This window comes from Zalophus californianus, chromosome 1 (genome assembly GCF_009762305.2).
Source record: "Zalophus californianus isolate mZalCal1 chromosome 1, mZalCal1.pri.v2, whole genome shotgun sequence".
Taxonomy (NCBI): domain Eukaryota; kingdom Metazoa; phylum Chordata; class Mammalia; order Carnivora; family Otariidae; genus Zalophus; species Zalophus californianus.
The window spans coordinates 34,148,731-34,163,971 of NC_045595.1; the positions used below are offsets into that span (position 1 = coordinate 34,148,731).

The 15,241-nt window shown below is 42.4% G+C and overlaps 1 long non-coding RNA gene across 3 annotated transcripts in view; it reads right to left on the reverse strand.

The window, feature by feature from the left end:
* LOC113918331 overlaps nucleotides 1–3,433 on the reverse strand; it is a 30,723-nt gene extending 27,290 nt beyond the window's left edge. For 2 of the 3 annotated variants that reach the window (XR_003518523.1, XR_003518524.1), the window contains exon 1: nucleotides 3,220–3,433. This is a non-coding gene — a long non-coding RNA (uncharacterized LOC113918331). Of the gene's footprint in view, nucleotides 1–3,137 lie in introns of all 3 variants that reach the window. The other variant, XR_003518525.1, reaches the window with a different exon arrangement.
* Nucleotides 3,434–15,241: the final 11,808 nt, after the last annotated feature.

The following is a 15,241-nucleotide window of genomic DNA, read 5'->3' on the forward strand; positions in this document are numbered from 1 at the left end:
GGCATTTTTGGCACATTTCCTTTTAAGAGATTGTGTCCCATCAGCCTGAAGTGGCTTAGCTTCCTCAGCTACCAAGGCCCTGGACAGTCAGGCCACTTCTGATTTCTCAGCTGAGGCACTGTGTGAGCTGGGAAGTCAATCTAGCTCTTTAATGTCAGAGCCGTGGGCCCCTACCTTCTTATTCAAATGACTGAGTCTCATGATCTGGGAAACTGGTCATGGTGGTGGTGGGGGGGGTAAGGTTCAGTCTCTGGAAGGAACAGTAGAAATGTTCTGGGTCAGACAAAATTTCTGTCTGTCTGTCGGTTTGTGAATATTCTTTCTGAGACCATTTAGTTTATCTTGAGAAATGCTGTTAAGGTCTTAACTGCAAGGGATACTGTGCTATTTTGCTCTTCCACATACCAGCAACATCAGCATCACTTTGAACAAAAATCCTCAGGTGATTCATGTGCTCATTAAAGCTTCAGGAGAGCCTTGGAGGCTGGAGAGATCCACATGGGTCATTCAGCTTGGCCTCCCTTGCTCAGGGCCAAGTAGGTAAGGTCTTTCCAACCCTGTCTTTTTCTTCTCCACTGCTGCCTGGCTCATCTCTCTCCTCTTCCTTCAGTTTCCTTGCCCTGCTTGTCCACCACTAACCCCTTCTACTTAACTCCTTAAGATCCTCTTTGTTTGACATGAAATATTGTTATATATTCTGGTCCATTTCCTAGAAACCTCTTATGCCTTCATAGAGGTCCTTTTTTCAAGTTGAGGCCACTCACTCTTCCTTACTTTATATAACTGAGGACAAAAAATAAGAGTCAAATTTTCCCTCACTTCTCTTCGTTGCTTCCAAGGTCACATTCATTCTAGAACTCTTTCTTTGAGGATTTTTAAATACAGCACAGAAAAGCTTGATAAACTTGTATATATTAAAATTAAGAACTTGGGTTCAACAAAAGACAGCAAAAGCAAAAGGAAAGAGCAGAGTCTTTAAATGCATATACAATTCAAGATTGTATTCAGAATATATAATGAAATCCTAAATTTGAATACAAAAATAACCCAATTTAAAGAAAATGGGAAAAACATTTGAAGCAATCCACAGATCAGGAAGCATGAATATCACACACAAAAATGAGAAGATGCTGAACTATGCTGCTAATTAGGGAAACACATGCCAAGACCTTAGTAAACACCATTTCACACCCGATTAAGAAGCTGGACAACATCAAGTAGGATGATGATATTGAGTATTGGAAACTTAGACTTCTGGATGGAGCATCAATGTTGATGACCACACTGGAAAGAAAGCAATTGGTGCATCTAGTTAAGCAGAAGAGCCCTTACTCTGTGACACAACAGTGTCATTGCTGGGCGAGTCCAGAGCAACTGTTAGTCAGATGTACAAGAACTATGTACAAAGTGTTCAATGGAGCAATGTCTGAGATGATAAAAGTTGTAAACAACTTCATGTCCACCAAGAAGAAGGATACACTGTACAGGCATCCAGTGAAAAACTCGGCAACAGTTGTATATGAATAAAACTGAAGTAAGTATGTGTGTGTACGTGTACATATTTACATTTGTATATCTCAACTTGGATAAATTTCACCATGTAATGTTCAATTCATAAAAGGAAATTGTAGCAAAATATAAAGTATACCGTTTATATAAAATTTAAAAATGTGGAAAACAAGGCTTTGTTTAAGGATACACATATATGTACTAAAAACATAAAGCAATGCTTGGTGATGATAAGCATCACATTTAGGACAGATGTCATTTTGGTGGAAGTAGGAAGGGGGACAAATCTATGAGGATTTACAGAGGGGCTGCCATAGTGTTAGTGCATAGCTTCATTTCCTAAGCTGAGCAATAGATACAAAGGTATTTATTATATTTTCTTTATATTGTGTTGGAGTCTGCATATTGATTACATTAAATTAGGACAAGAGAACTTTTCCCTTTAAGACTGCATAACTCAGGCAGAGCACCCTCTTCTCCCATCATTGAACTCTCACCATACCCAGCCTACAGTTTTCCTCTCCATGCTTCCTATCATCACCTGCATGATATCTGCAGCCCTCTTCCTCAAACAGTCGGTGACCCCACAGGTCCTTGTCCTTCTATGCTCCAGCAACTTTGAACATCACTTGCCCTAAGGAACTCAACAGGCTGCCTTTTGGATCTTGTCACCCAGAACATGTCTACTCAACATCCCCCTGACTCTCTTCTTCTCCTATTTCTTCCATGTTCTTCCCACCTAATCTGCACTTTGACCTCCTGGTGAGTTCGATTTCCTTGACCCAGTTTATTCTTCCAATTCTCTCCCGAGTTATTTTCTGCTTTCTTAACCACACTGGATCCATAGCCAATCACACTCACCTTGCCTAACTCTGATGGTCCATTCTCTTGAATCCTGACCTAGGATGCAGAATAATGCTCACAGAAACCACATAACAGCCCTGACCAGCATCACTGCAAATCCATTTTCTCCAGAGCATTCTTCACTCACTCCTAGTTGAAATCATTCCCAGCCTTCAATATCAATGGGCAATGGTTCCACTTGGTCTAGAATGGTGAGGTAACTGTGTCCTGCAGAGCTAAGTTTTCGGGGGGGGGGAGGGGAGTACTTCAGGAGGAGCTCCAGAAGAGAACTCTTCTCAGGCCAGCTCTGGGTTGCCATCCTCACTTCAATCAAAGAAGATGATCCACTTTAATCATTTTAAATATTGGTCTTCCAGATAAAATTACAACATGGACACCTGGGTGGCTCAGTCGGTTAAGCACCTACCTTTGGCTCAGGTCATGATCTTGGAGTCCTGGGATGGAGTGCTGCATTAGGCTCCCTGTTCAGCGGGGAGTCTGCTTCTCCCTCTGCCTGCTACTCTCCCTGGTTGTGCTCTGTCTGTCTGTCTGTCTCTCTCTCTCACCAATAAATAAATAAAATCTTATACAAACAAACAAACAAAAACCCAAATAAGTTGACAACCAATCAATCAACCAATCAGTGCGGGTGTGGGGGGACGAGTTCCTGCTTTTAAAACCCTTTGGTGACTTTCCACTGTACTTGATGTAGAACACAACCCCTCAGCACGGAGTCTGTGGGACGTGGCACTGTCTCCTCCCTGAACGCATCTTGTGCTACTCACCTCTGGTGGGAACGCTGTCCTCCATTGCCCTTCGGCTCCCATCTCTAGGCTTGTGGGCTGTTCCACACACTCGTGGACTTACCTGCTTCCTTGTTCTATGTCTGACTCCTCATTTTCAAGCATTTCCTTAAAGGTGACCTTCCCTGGTCTTCCTCATTATTCTCCATCACACTATTTCACTCATCTCCACGATAGCACTTCTGGCCGTCCCTTTGTCAAATGTTCTGTTCGCTTCCTCATTTAGTATCTGTTTCTCCCGCCCCTAGACGGTAATTCTCTTGCACGGAGGCATCGTGTTTGTTTTGTTTAACATTTAGTGGCAGAGCGAAAGCATGGCTTCAGCCCCTCCTGAGATCCTCGAGGTAGGACTTTCACCCCAATCCACCCCAAATCAATAAGTCACTAAAGAGGAAACCACGCCCCTGCTATACACATGTGTCTCCATGGAAAGGACCACAGCCTTCCCCTTTCCAGCCAGATGCTGCCCTTGGACCTTTGCCACAGAGAAATCTGGGAGTTGCCCTGGGATCCGTGTATCCCTAGTGGACCCTATTCACATGAAGAGGAGGCACTCAGGAAATAGTTTTTTTGAAGGAATCAATAAATCTTTGAAAGTTTGAGAAGGAGCAGCCTAGGGAATAAAGTCCAGCTCCCCTAGATCAATATGAGCAAGAAAAGTAGTTGGAGGTCAGTCTTCCCGCCCCTCTTCACCATCCACTACCTCTCCTCATAGTCTATTCCAGGACAAAGGACAACAAGACAGGACAAAGAAACAACCCTGCCTCCCGATACGTGTGCTACGTGGAGTCTTCCGATATGATATGATGTGTCTGGTCACTTACAGAGGTATGTGATGAAAGAGTTGACTGATTTTGGAACAAGTTGGTTAATTACTTCAGTGTTTCAAAACACGACTCCAGCATCCTCAGTCTATCTCGAAACGAGTGGCAAGCCTTTCAGAAGGTTGGAATGGTTGTGGTTAAGGTGGCATCACACCATTTTACTCCCGCACTATAGGCCAGAGAACAGCAGTTACTACTTCAAACACAGGAGACAGATTAGATAGGATCAGTTGTTGAGAAAGCCAAACCCCAAACAGAAAAATCTCAATTATACCCTGTGTGTACCTGGGTTGTCATGGCCACACCTTCCCTTGGCAAGTGTGTCCAAGTACATTTTCTCCCTAGGCTGCCTTTCCTCTTGCCTGTTGTGATTGTCCTCGAGGCTTATAATGAAACATGGTGAGATAGCAAACATGTGGCTTATGTGGGAGTATTTGTTTTTCTGTGCAAACAAGACTGAGTCCTTTAGAAGAAATACACAAGCAGGAGTTGGCTTCAGGGGAAAAACAGGGTGAAGCAATGGTGAAGGTGGGTGGGTGCAGGGTGCTCTGTCCTGTGAGCTGGGCATCTGGCTTAGCACTGGGATTGAAACTGAAATGAAAGGGGGAGGGGTGGAGGTTATTTTAGCAGGGTGGGTGAGTATGATGATTTCATAGCTACTTTTTGGAGGGAATAAATATCATGAACCAGGTACTATGTCCTTTACCTTGGATTGCTTATTTAAGCCTTTCAGAAAAACTATCAAATGGGTACTCATTATCTCCAATTTACATGTGAAGATGGTGAGGCTCACAGAGGTTAAGTCATTTGTATAAGGTGACACAGTTAGTGCCAGAGCCCAAATTTTAATCTAGGATTGTCCACCTCCAAAGTTTGGGCTCATAACCACTGTTCAACACTCTGCTTCCAGTTGGGAGAACAGTCTGGATCCCAAGAGAGAGGTTAAGTTTACAACTGCAATTACAGAGGGAAATTTCTTAGGAGATAACAAGTGAACAAGAGTCAACCTCTGGCAGTTTCATTAAGGTATATCATAAAGGAGAGACCTGAGGCGTACCAAGGCTCTCTATGGGAAAAATTATGTTTTGTTGTTCCTTAGTTTGGGGATAGAATAAAAGAAAAAAAATGTGAATCTGTGGCTAAGGTGAAAGAAAGAAGGGTAAAAAATATAGGAAAACAAAAAAAGTAATAACCACTAGAATTTACTGATCAGTTTCCAAATGCTTAGAATTGCCAGTGCTGTGTTTTAAGTCGACTTGCTTCTTACAGGGTTGATGCCGTGGGATGCTTAAGGGATTTATTTATTTAAGGGTGGTTAATAATATTTCTGAGCAGAAAGGAGTTCAGCTGGTTCTCCATAAAAGAGAAGTCAATAAACATCAGCAAAACAGGTAATTGCTCACTATAGATAGAACAGAAACCTGGTCTGATGCATCATAACCAATGCCTCCAGAGCTTTGTTACACAAAGGATGATCCATGAATCTTCAGCATCACCTGGGAGCATCACCCTAGATTCACTGGAACAGACCTTGCAGTTTAACAGGATCCTCAAGTTATCCCTATACGCAATAAAGCCTGACAGGTACTGCTTTAGAATTTGTGTTATGTCATCTTGGCAACTTGGTGAACTCCTATTCATCCTTAAAAGCCCAGCTCAGATATCATCTCTCTTTTTTAAATTCCATAGTTGACATACAGCATTATATTACTTTCAGGTATATGATGTAGTGATTCAACACTTCCGTACATCACCTGGTGCTCATCACAAGTGCTCTCCTTAATCCTCACCATTCACTTCACCCATCCCCCACTCACCTCCCCTCTGGTAACCACCAGTTCATTCTCTATAGTTAAGCGTCTGTTTCTTGGTCTTCTTCTCTCTCTTTCTCCCCTATGATCATTTGTTTTGTTTCTTAAATTCCACATATGAGTGAAATCATATGGTATTTGTCTTTTTCTGACTGACTTATTTCACTTAGCATTATATCCTCTAGATCCATCTATGTTGTTGCAGGGGGCAAGATTTCATTCTTTTTGATGGCTGAGTAATATTCCATTGTATATGTGTGTGTGTGTGTGTGTGTGTGTGTGTGTGTGTGTGTGTGTATAACTATCTTTCCAATATTTATATATCTATATACCATCTCTTCTTTATCCATTCCTCTATCATCGGACACTTGGGCTGCTTTCATAGGTTGGCTACTATAAATAATGCTGCAATAAACATAGGGGACATCACTTCTTTTTTAAAACCTCCTCTAGCAATGTCTGACAGAGTGAATCACCCCCTACCCCCTGCTATTTCTCCTTACCTACTACTTGTCTCTATTCTGTGCTTATCACACTGTGGTTGTTTACCTGTCCTTGAGAAGAGGGGCATCTTTGTATTCTAGAGTCGGTCAACTATGTCACTTCCACGTGGTAGGTTCTAAAAAGCTATTCTAACTACTTCCTTTAGTTATTGTTATTCAAAATAAGTCCCTCTTGGACAATCGTTTTTCAATTTTCCTGTGCACAGAAATCACCTGGTAAGCTTCCTAAACTGGAAGACTGTGGTACCCACACCCATAGATTCTGATTCTGCATGTTTTGCTGGGTCTCAGGAATTTGCATTTTAAAAAAAAAATTATTATTTATTTATTTACGTATTTAAGAGATTTCATTTTTAAATAATCTCTACATCCAACACGGGGCTCAAACTTAGGAACCTGAGATCAGGAGTTGCATGCTCCACCAACTAAGCCAGCTAGGCACCACAGGAATTTGCATTTTTAACTCACAGCCCTAAATATTTCTGCTGAATAGAGTCAATGTAAAACTCTTGCTTAGAAACATTTGTAAATTGGAGGCTGGGATTTTGAACTTCTGGTCGAGTGGGCTGCTCTTGCCTTGCTTATTATACTTGTCTCTATGTCCTCTAGGTACCAAAAGTGACCAAATCTGTCAGTGAGGGAGTTGTCCAAGTATGTTTGGACTATGTTTCAGTAAGGACGATTGTTCTCTTTTTAGAGAAATGAACATGTGCTCAATTTTAGGCCCCAACAGTAACAGTATTGAGTTTCTCAATACTGGCGGGCAACTTCACGGTTGTAGAAGTCTCCCTCCTTCCGTTGACCCAGTGGCTTGTAGGACCCATTCCCATATTCTGGCAACACATGAATATTTTCCACATGTACAGATCTGATTGTACAAGTACCACTAAGTGCCAGGCAAGGTGTGGCATTTCATTTAACTCATACAACGATGCTAGGAGGCAATGGACACTACCTCCCTTCTAATGACAAGGAAACCGAGCCTCGGAGACATTTCATAACTTACTTGGGGTCAAACAGTTAGAAAGGGGCTGGCCCTGGTTTCTCTGATTCTAAAGCTGTTGCTTCCTTCTTGCTTGTCTCTGTTTCCTCAGCTACACTCTCTGCACAAAATCCCCCCGGGGTGGGCACAGCTGGGGATGGTTAGAACCTTCCACAACATCCATTCATGGTACTTCTATTCTAAGCAGCATCCATAACCACTTTTCTCCAGCTGTACAGTGTGTCTATACTAACACAATTCTCTTCCTAAGGGAATTTTTAACTGGTTTGACTTTTCCCTCAGCTGGTGCTCTGAGTCCCCACATAGCTTCATGGCTGGAGGAAAAGACACATGGACACATATTTCTGAGTTGTTACAACAACTGACTCAAATCACAAGAGTGGAGGCAAATCAATTTTTGCAGCTGACTGGGGGAGACAATTAAGAAATGGGATTGGTAGGGCTGCAGCTACTTTATTTAGTGATCTAAATTTCTCAGGAAACAAAGCAAAGTTGTTTTTTCTTGGGAGGGGTGTTTGTTATTTTGGGGTGCAGGAGGAAAGAACGGGTTACATATATTATGGCATATTCATAAAATGAAACACTATGCTGCTGAATTTTTTTCAATGTCTACTATACGTAAGTCACAAAGATGAACCGGCAGGCCTAATTCTTGTTTTCATAGAATTTACTGTATATTAGATGAAGCAGAACAATGTAGATCTATATATTCTATCAATAAAAGTCATCCAAGATATGTTGCAAAAATGCAAAACCTAATTGGCAGAGGAGTATATAAAAAGAAAAATGTTTAGGAAAAAAGTCTATATGTTTGTATATAGATAAATTTGCCAGATGGTTATACAAAATGTTATTAATGGCAGTCATCTTCAAGGACTAGGAATGAGTTTGGGTTGGGGATGGAAGGCTGGATGAGAATAATGGATTTTATACATTTTTGTGGCAGGGATTGACAACTGTCCTCCCTCAAATCCCTTCTTCAGTCAAAAAACAAGACAGAACATTCCCTAGACTCCTTGTGGCTCAGTGTAGCCATGTGACTAAGTTATGGGCAAGCTGGAAGTTAAAAATGTTGTGTAGGACAGGTAGCAAGGCTCCTAAAAAGGGGAGGGACTAGCCCTTCTGCCCATGTTCCTTTCTGCTGCCTGGGATGTGGATTCATGGTGTGGCTCCAGCAGCCATTTTGGACCAAGAGTATATCTCGAGTGTGGGAGCCATGAACAGGAGACTATAGGAGGTAAGAGAGTAAGTCTTCTCCATACCAAGATATTGCTGCTTTGCTGTCTACTGTGGGAACCATGAGCCACATGTGGATATATTAATTTAAGTTAATTAAAATTACATAAAATAAAAATTTCAGTTCCTCAGCCCCACTAGCTACATCTCAAGTGTTCAATAGCTCCTTGTGGTGGCTAGAGGCTACTGAATTGGATAACACAGATAACAGAACATTTCCATCATCACAGAAAGTTTGGTTGGAGAGTGCTGCTTTACGGCTTCTCTTCTCTGCAAGAGAGAATAAATCCCCATGTATTTATGTCTTTGTTACTTGTAGCTGGATTGAAAGCACACTATACAAATTCTTTTTTACAAGAACACCTATCAGTGTTATGTTGTAAAACTAATACAGTTTTAAATACATGATTGGACATCAAACATGGATTCAAACAAGTAAAGATGTACTATACATAATCTGGTAATAAAGTAATAGAGGAATATTGTGTCAAAAGCAGATTTTTGAAAAGCTTAAAGTATATAAGAGATCTGGAAAATTATAAGTCTTTAGATTTGTCTCCTTGTTCAAAAGCAAAAGGCTGGGCACCCAGAGTTTATATAACCTCCACTTTGAGTTGACGTAGACCACACACCAGGTAGGCATATACATTTCTATAGAGTTGTTGTCTATACATTCAGCTATGGAGCATATTAAGAATGTTCTAAGAGATACAGTTAACATTCACGGGAGACACTTTTATAAGGATAAGATATGGTCTAGTGCTCTTTAGCTATTCATCAAACTCTCTGCTGTTTGCATTTTGAAAATATACAATGACATTACATTTTAAATACACTGAGTTATACTGTGCTCTCTTTGAACCTGCAGCAAAATTATGATACCATTGTGTATTTTTAAAGATTAAATATTTCTCATATTTTTGCACTACAGGAAGCAAACCAAAGGCTTTTAGCATTCCAGGTCATGTAGACGATTTCAACAAGGTTGTTTATTCTTCGTTCAACGTGTGCGGGATTCAGGGAAATCATTTCCATTCTTCTAAGAAGGTACCACCCAGGTAATCTCTGGCAAATGAATGACAATGCATATTCTCATCTGTCTGGAAAATGCAGCATATAAAACCCATTTTTCGGGGCTGAGGTAGCCAAGGGCAGGTAGACCAAGATTCTGTGGTCAATGCTTGTAACAAAACAGAGAAACCTTCAACTTACTTTTAACAGGGCACCAAATGTAGGAAATCCCTAAATTCCCCATCTGGTACTCTGCCAGCACGAACCAAGGGCATGTGTCTTTTCCCCTCCCCCCCCCGGGCCGTGTGTGTGTGTGTGTGTGTGTGTGTGTGTGTGTGTGTGCGCGCGCACGTGCATTTTAATTTTCAGGTCACGATATGACATATATGTTGTTTCTGTACATTTTTATTTTTAATTCTGCTGAAAGTCTTAGAAGCTCATTGGGGTGAGAGTCGAAAGCTGGGCAAGTGCGTTCTCAGTTGGCAGTTGGTACTGTTACGAAATCCCCTTTTCATTACACTGGGAAAGAAAGCGGTTTTATCTGTGGACTCTTCAAAGATCACCACTTCCTTTTCACCTTTGCCAGAGAAACAAAGGGATGAGAGCAAAGACTAAAGGTGGTTGAAGGGCACAACCTGGACTAAAGATGGTTGGGAGCTCTGGGTCCCCCTCCTAATATTGACTTAACATTTCAGAGTGTTGGCTATCTCTTTCCATCTTCATCAGCAATGGTGATTTTACTGGTGCCAGCTTAAGGATCTTGAACTATGGGCTACTGTCCATTCAACGTAGTATCAAGTCTGACATCCAGAAAATACTAAGAGCAATTTAAATTTTTACTGAAGTCTCTTGAAATATGGTGTAACCTTGTGAAGTCCTCTTTCCCCTTCTTTGTGCCTTGTCTCTGGAGGGCAACCACCTCTTGCTGTACCTCCCCACAGCCCCCCACTCTTTCCAAACTCCCCTGATGCAAAGATTTCTAGATTTTCACGCTTTCAGTTCTTTTGCTATTATGAGCACTAACACACCTGAAGGCCCTGGAGGGTGAGCAGACACACCCAGAAACTCTCTGGGAAGCAATGGGAAGGGGAAAACATGAGCAACTTTCATCCTCAATCTTTATTTCTGTGGACCTCTGCTACAAAACCTCTAACTCATCCCTCCCTCTTGAGACCTGCATTCCCTTTTAATCTTACCCGATCTAAACTTTGCCAGCTTCTTTCTAACTACTTACCCCACCCTGCTGCTGGGCACTTGTCCCTTCCTCTCCCCCACCTGCCTCTGCTAGGTGACCCTGAGCTAGTCCCCCCATCCCTAACCCTTAGCTCCCTTAGCTGGAGACAAGGATGTTCCAGAAGGTCTCTGAGCATGCTCCTATTCTGCAGTTTTAAGATTCAGGTCATGCCTGCTCAAGAAAAATACATGTAACTTGGTTAAGAGTGAGCACCTGGGCATCGTTACTCTTTCTACTTTGAGGTATTTTTAATGGCACGGGTAACGCATGAGTATTTATTCCTATGCAAAATGAAAGCGCTATAGATAAGACGCAGATTGTTCCTTCTACCCAGCCCAACCCATACAGCCTCCTTGTTTTCAAGATCAAAGAAACACAAAACCCTCCAGACTTGATCTACTTTACTTCTTTAGGAGTTTGACTTGTGCTTTTCCTGACTGTTTTCTGTTCTTATTTTTTTTTAAGATTTATTTATTTATTTTAGAGAGAGGGAGAGAGAGTGTGAGTGGGGGGAGGGGCAGAGGGAGAGAATTTTCATCTTCAAGCAGACTCCCTGCCAAGTGTGGAGCCTGACACGGGGCTTGATCCTATGACGCACGAGATCATGACCTGAGCTGAAACCAAGAGTCAGATGCCCAACTGACTGAGCCACCCAGGTGCCCCAGTTTTCTGTTTTTATACACATATGCATATCCAAAGAAACTGTTAATATTGTTTTGTGAGGCTTCCAAAAATATATACATGCAATTTCTGCACATTTTTATTTTCCAGTTCCACCGACTGAGGGACTCGTCCAAATAAGGGCTGGAAGCTGGGCAAGTGTGCTTGTGATAGGCCATCAATGGTGTTATAAATATAAAAATAGAAATAGAAATGGTATATACTGGGCTCGTCATTTTGCACTTGCTTTTCCCTCCCCTTACTATCAGTTGTTACAGAAGAGCCTAAGTCCCTCTTTTTAATAGCTGGCTACTATTCCATGTGGGAATCATAATCATAGCAATGATTTATGGTCTGTTGATTTTTTGCCAGGAAGTGTTCTTACTGAATCCTCAGGGCACTCCATGACATAAGCAGCCAATATTGGTCCCATGTGACAAAAGAGAAATCTCAGAACCAATATAAGAACACCACACTTTATTTCATGTCCAGCTGACCACTGAAGGTGCTTCCAGCTGCTTGCCCTGACAAACATGTCACAAAAACCCCCTTGTGCAGGTGTTGGTATGAGAACGGTATAAGTATGAGTGTAGGCATGGGCAGGAAAAGGGGAAGAGCTGAGGGTGACATATGTGCATTTTTAGGTTTAAGAGATACTTCCAAACTGCCCTGGTGACCTTATCAAGTGAGACTGTGAACACTAAGAAGGAAGGGGATGTGCTATGGAGTAGGGGGACTGGCAAGGTGGCCAGAAAGGGGACAGTAAAGGGACACCCCAAACTCCAGCTGTTCATCCATTTTTCAACTGCATTCAAGACCAATCCTGGGTAAAAGCAGGAGTTTTCCACTATTTCTCCTAAGTCCCCTAAACTAAGGCATCTTCTTGCTTCTGCTTTGCCTCCCCAGCCCCTGGGACCCTCCACCCACTCAGCAGTGCATCTGGGGACCAGCTGTGCCTGCTTTGTTAGGCTTAGGAAAGACGTCAAGCCCTTCAGTATTTACTTTATCCCAAGAACATTAAGGAAGGTAGACAGCCCTCCGTCCCTATGCACCATTTACACAGATGTCAGGCTGTGGATGTGGGTTCATTTTTATTCGGTAATCTGCAGGTATGAATTAAACCATAACGTGCCTTGCTGATACTACGGCATCGATATTTTCTCAGACTGGAACATGGTCTCCCTGTTCTTATCCACCACTTAAAAATAAACTTAACATACGGCGTTTGTCTTACGGCAAAGGAATGCAATGTGTTTTTCTTGACATATGACTCAATTCAAACACTAGGCAAAACTTTGATATTTCAGAGAAGTTTGCTGCTGCAGGGAATACGCTTGCTATCTTCCCCATTAAATGGGCTAATTTCTCGAGGCAAATTTCCGGAATGAAATCCGGAACTGAGATGTTCCAAGTTTCTCGGATAATTGAGTTCCTTAAATCACAATATGTGTGATACAGACCCTAGGGTACTACTGGATACTCAGTGAGACATCTTAAAATAGTCAAGCTAATATACAAAATGGGTACAAGTTGGGAACATCCATGATGATATTTATAGTTTTCCCAAAGCCCCCCACAGTGCTTAACCAATCATTTAAACATCCCCCAATGTCACCACACAAATGGAGGAAAAGCAAAGAGGACCATAGACACATAGCAATAGCTTGCAAGTGGCGGGTGCCTTGCTGGCCTAGTCAGTAAAGCAGGCCCTCTTTTTTTTTTTAGAGAGAGAGCATGAGATGAGCAGGGGGAAGGGCAGAGGGAAAGGGAGAGAACCCCAAGCAGCCTCCACACTCAGTGTGGAGCCCAATGCCAGGCTTTATCTCATGACCCTGAGATCATGACCTCAGCCAAAATCCAGAGTGGAACGCTTAACCAACTAAGCATGTGACTCTTGATCTCGGGGTTGTGAGTTCAAGCCCCACAGTGGAGGGTAGAGGTTATGTTTAAAAAAAAAAAAAAAAAAAAAACCTTGGGGCATCTGGGTGGCTCAGTACGTTAAACGTCTGCCTTCAGCTCAGGTCATGATCCCAGGGTGCTGGGATTGAGCTCTGCATTGGGCTCCCTGCTCAGTAGGGAGTCTGCTTCTCCCTCTTCCCCTACCCCCCATGCTCTCTCTCTCTTTCTCTCTCTCAAATAAATAAATAAAATCTTAAAAAAAAAGCTTGTAAGTAGCGAAAACATTCAAATACTCAAATACAAGCAGAACAACAATAATAAAATAACTACCACTTACTGGGTATTTATGATACTCAAGGCACAATGCTTAGTGCTCTGCCTACATGGTCATATTCAATAAGCTGGTAATGTTATCACATCTCCATTTTACATATGAGGAAATTGAGCTTTAGAAGGTCAAGTATTCTGTGCAAACATATACAGCTATTAAAAAGGATAGAACTAGGATCCAAATCCACTTCTGTCTGATTCCAGAGCCTGGCCCTGTTTTGCTAATCCACAGCAAAGGCTTATTATTAGATGTCACCAGAGAGAGGAGGTTTTAAATCCCAGTCCTCAAAATGTCACAACTCTGTGAATTTTACCTCTATGCAACTTCTAGACTTTCTAACCTGAGTTCAGGTCTGCCTATTCTTACCTGGTACACCGAAATGGTCTCCTAGCTGCTCGCTCTATATCCTAATTTATTCTCCAAGGCTACTGGGAAAGTGACCTTTCAGGGGAAAACAAGTATCATGCACCCACTTGCTCATAAGTCTTCGGTGTTTCTTATATGTAGCTCCCGCAATGGCTTGGAAAGTGCTTTATGGAAAATGAGCACCCACTGGACACCTGGTGAATGCTCGGCATTTTCCAAAGTATTTCCTTCCTTTTCCTGACACAGTTTCTGAAATGAAGTATCCAAGGTCACACCTATAGATCCAGCAATGTTAAATACTAGAAAAGTGCCGTCTTTGGAGTCTGAAAGGTTTAAGCTCTGTCTTTATTAGCTCCATGACCCTGGGAAAGTCATTCTTTTTCCTCATGTGTCTCCCTTATCCAGTCAGTGGGAAGTTAGAGGTTGCATATGTCTGAGGTATATAGCATTCTAATAGTAATGTTCGTGAGAACATTCCATCAGTCATTCACACCTTAGTAACTTGATAGATCTGGACCATTTTCCCTGTGACAGTGAGGTAGGAGCAGGCTATTTAGGGAAGAAAATTTTTTGTGGGCAGGTAAAAGGAGGAGCCCCACCTAGTAGAAGGCTGGCGGTGACAAGCTGCCCTTGTTGGGGGCCCTGGCATCTTGGAGGTGTATGTGGGAGGACAGAAGCTCCTACAAGAGGGAAGAAGAATACATAATAAGAAAGTAGAAAGGGCCACAAACACACTTTATTGACATTACCATTCAGCTTAGAGTGAGCCCGGGATCACACTGAGCTGTTGTGGGCCCAGGAGAAGCAGAAACACAATGCAGGGGGGCGGGGGGGGGGGGAGTATATAGCTTTCACTTCTAGAGCAAGCCACCCTTGTCTAAAGCAGTTTGATCCTGGGGCCTTTGGGGGAAACATTCAGGTACTTATCTCTGAGAAATAAATCATCCCCAAACAGCAATTGCTGGTCTTGCCTGAGATCGCTCATGTAGCTGCAGTTATGTGACAGACTGACTGGGGCTGAAAGGTCCAGAGAACTTCATGTACATGGTGGGTGGTTGGTGCCAGCTCTTGATGGGAAAGGTGTCTCAGCTCTCTGTCATGCTCCAACAGGCTAGATGGGGCTTCTCCACAGCATGGAGGTCTCAGGGTTCTAAGATGGTGGGAACGGAAGATGCAAAGTGCTTGTACATCCCTTAGGCCACAGTTGA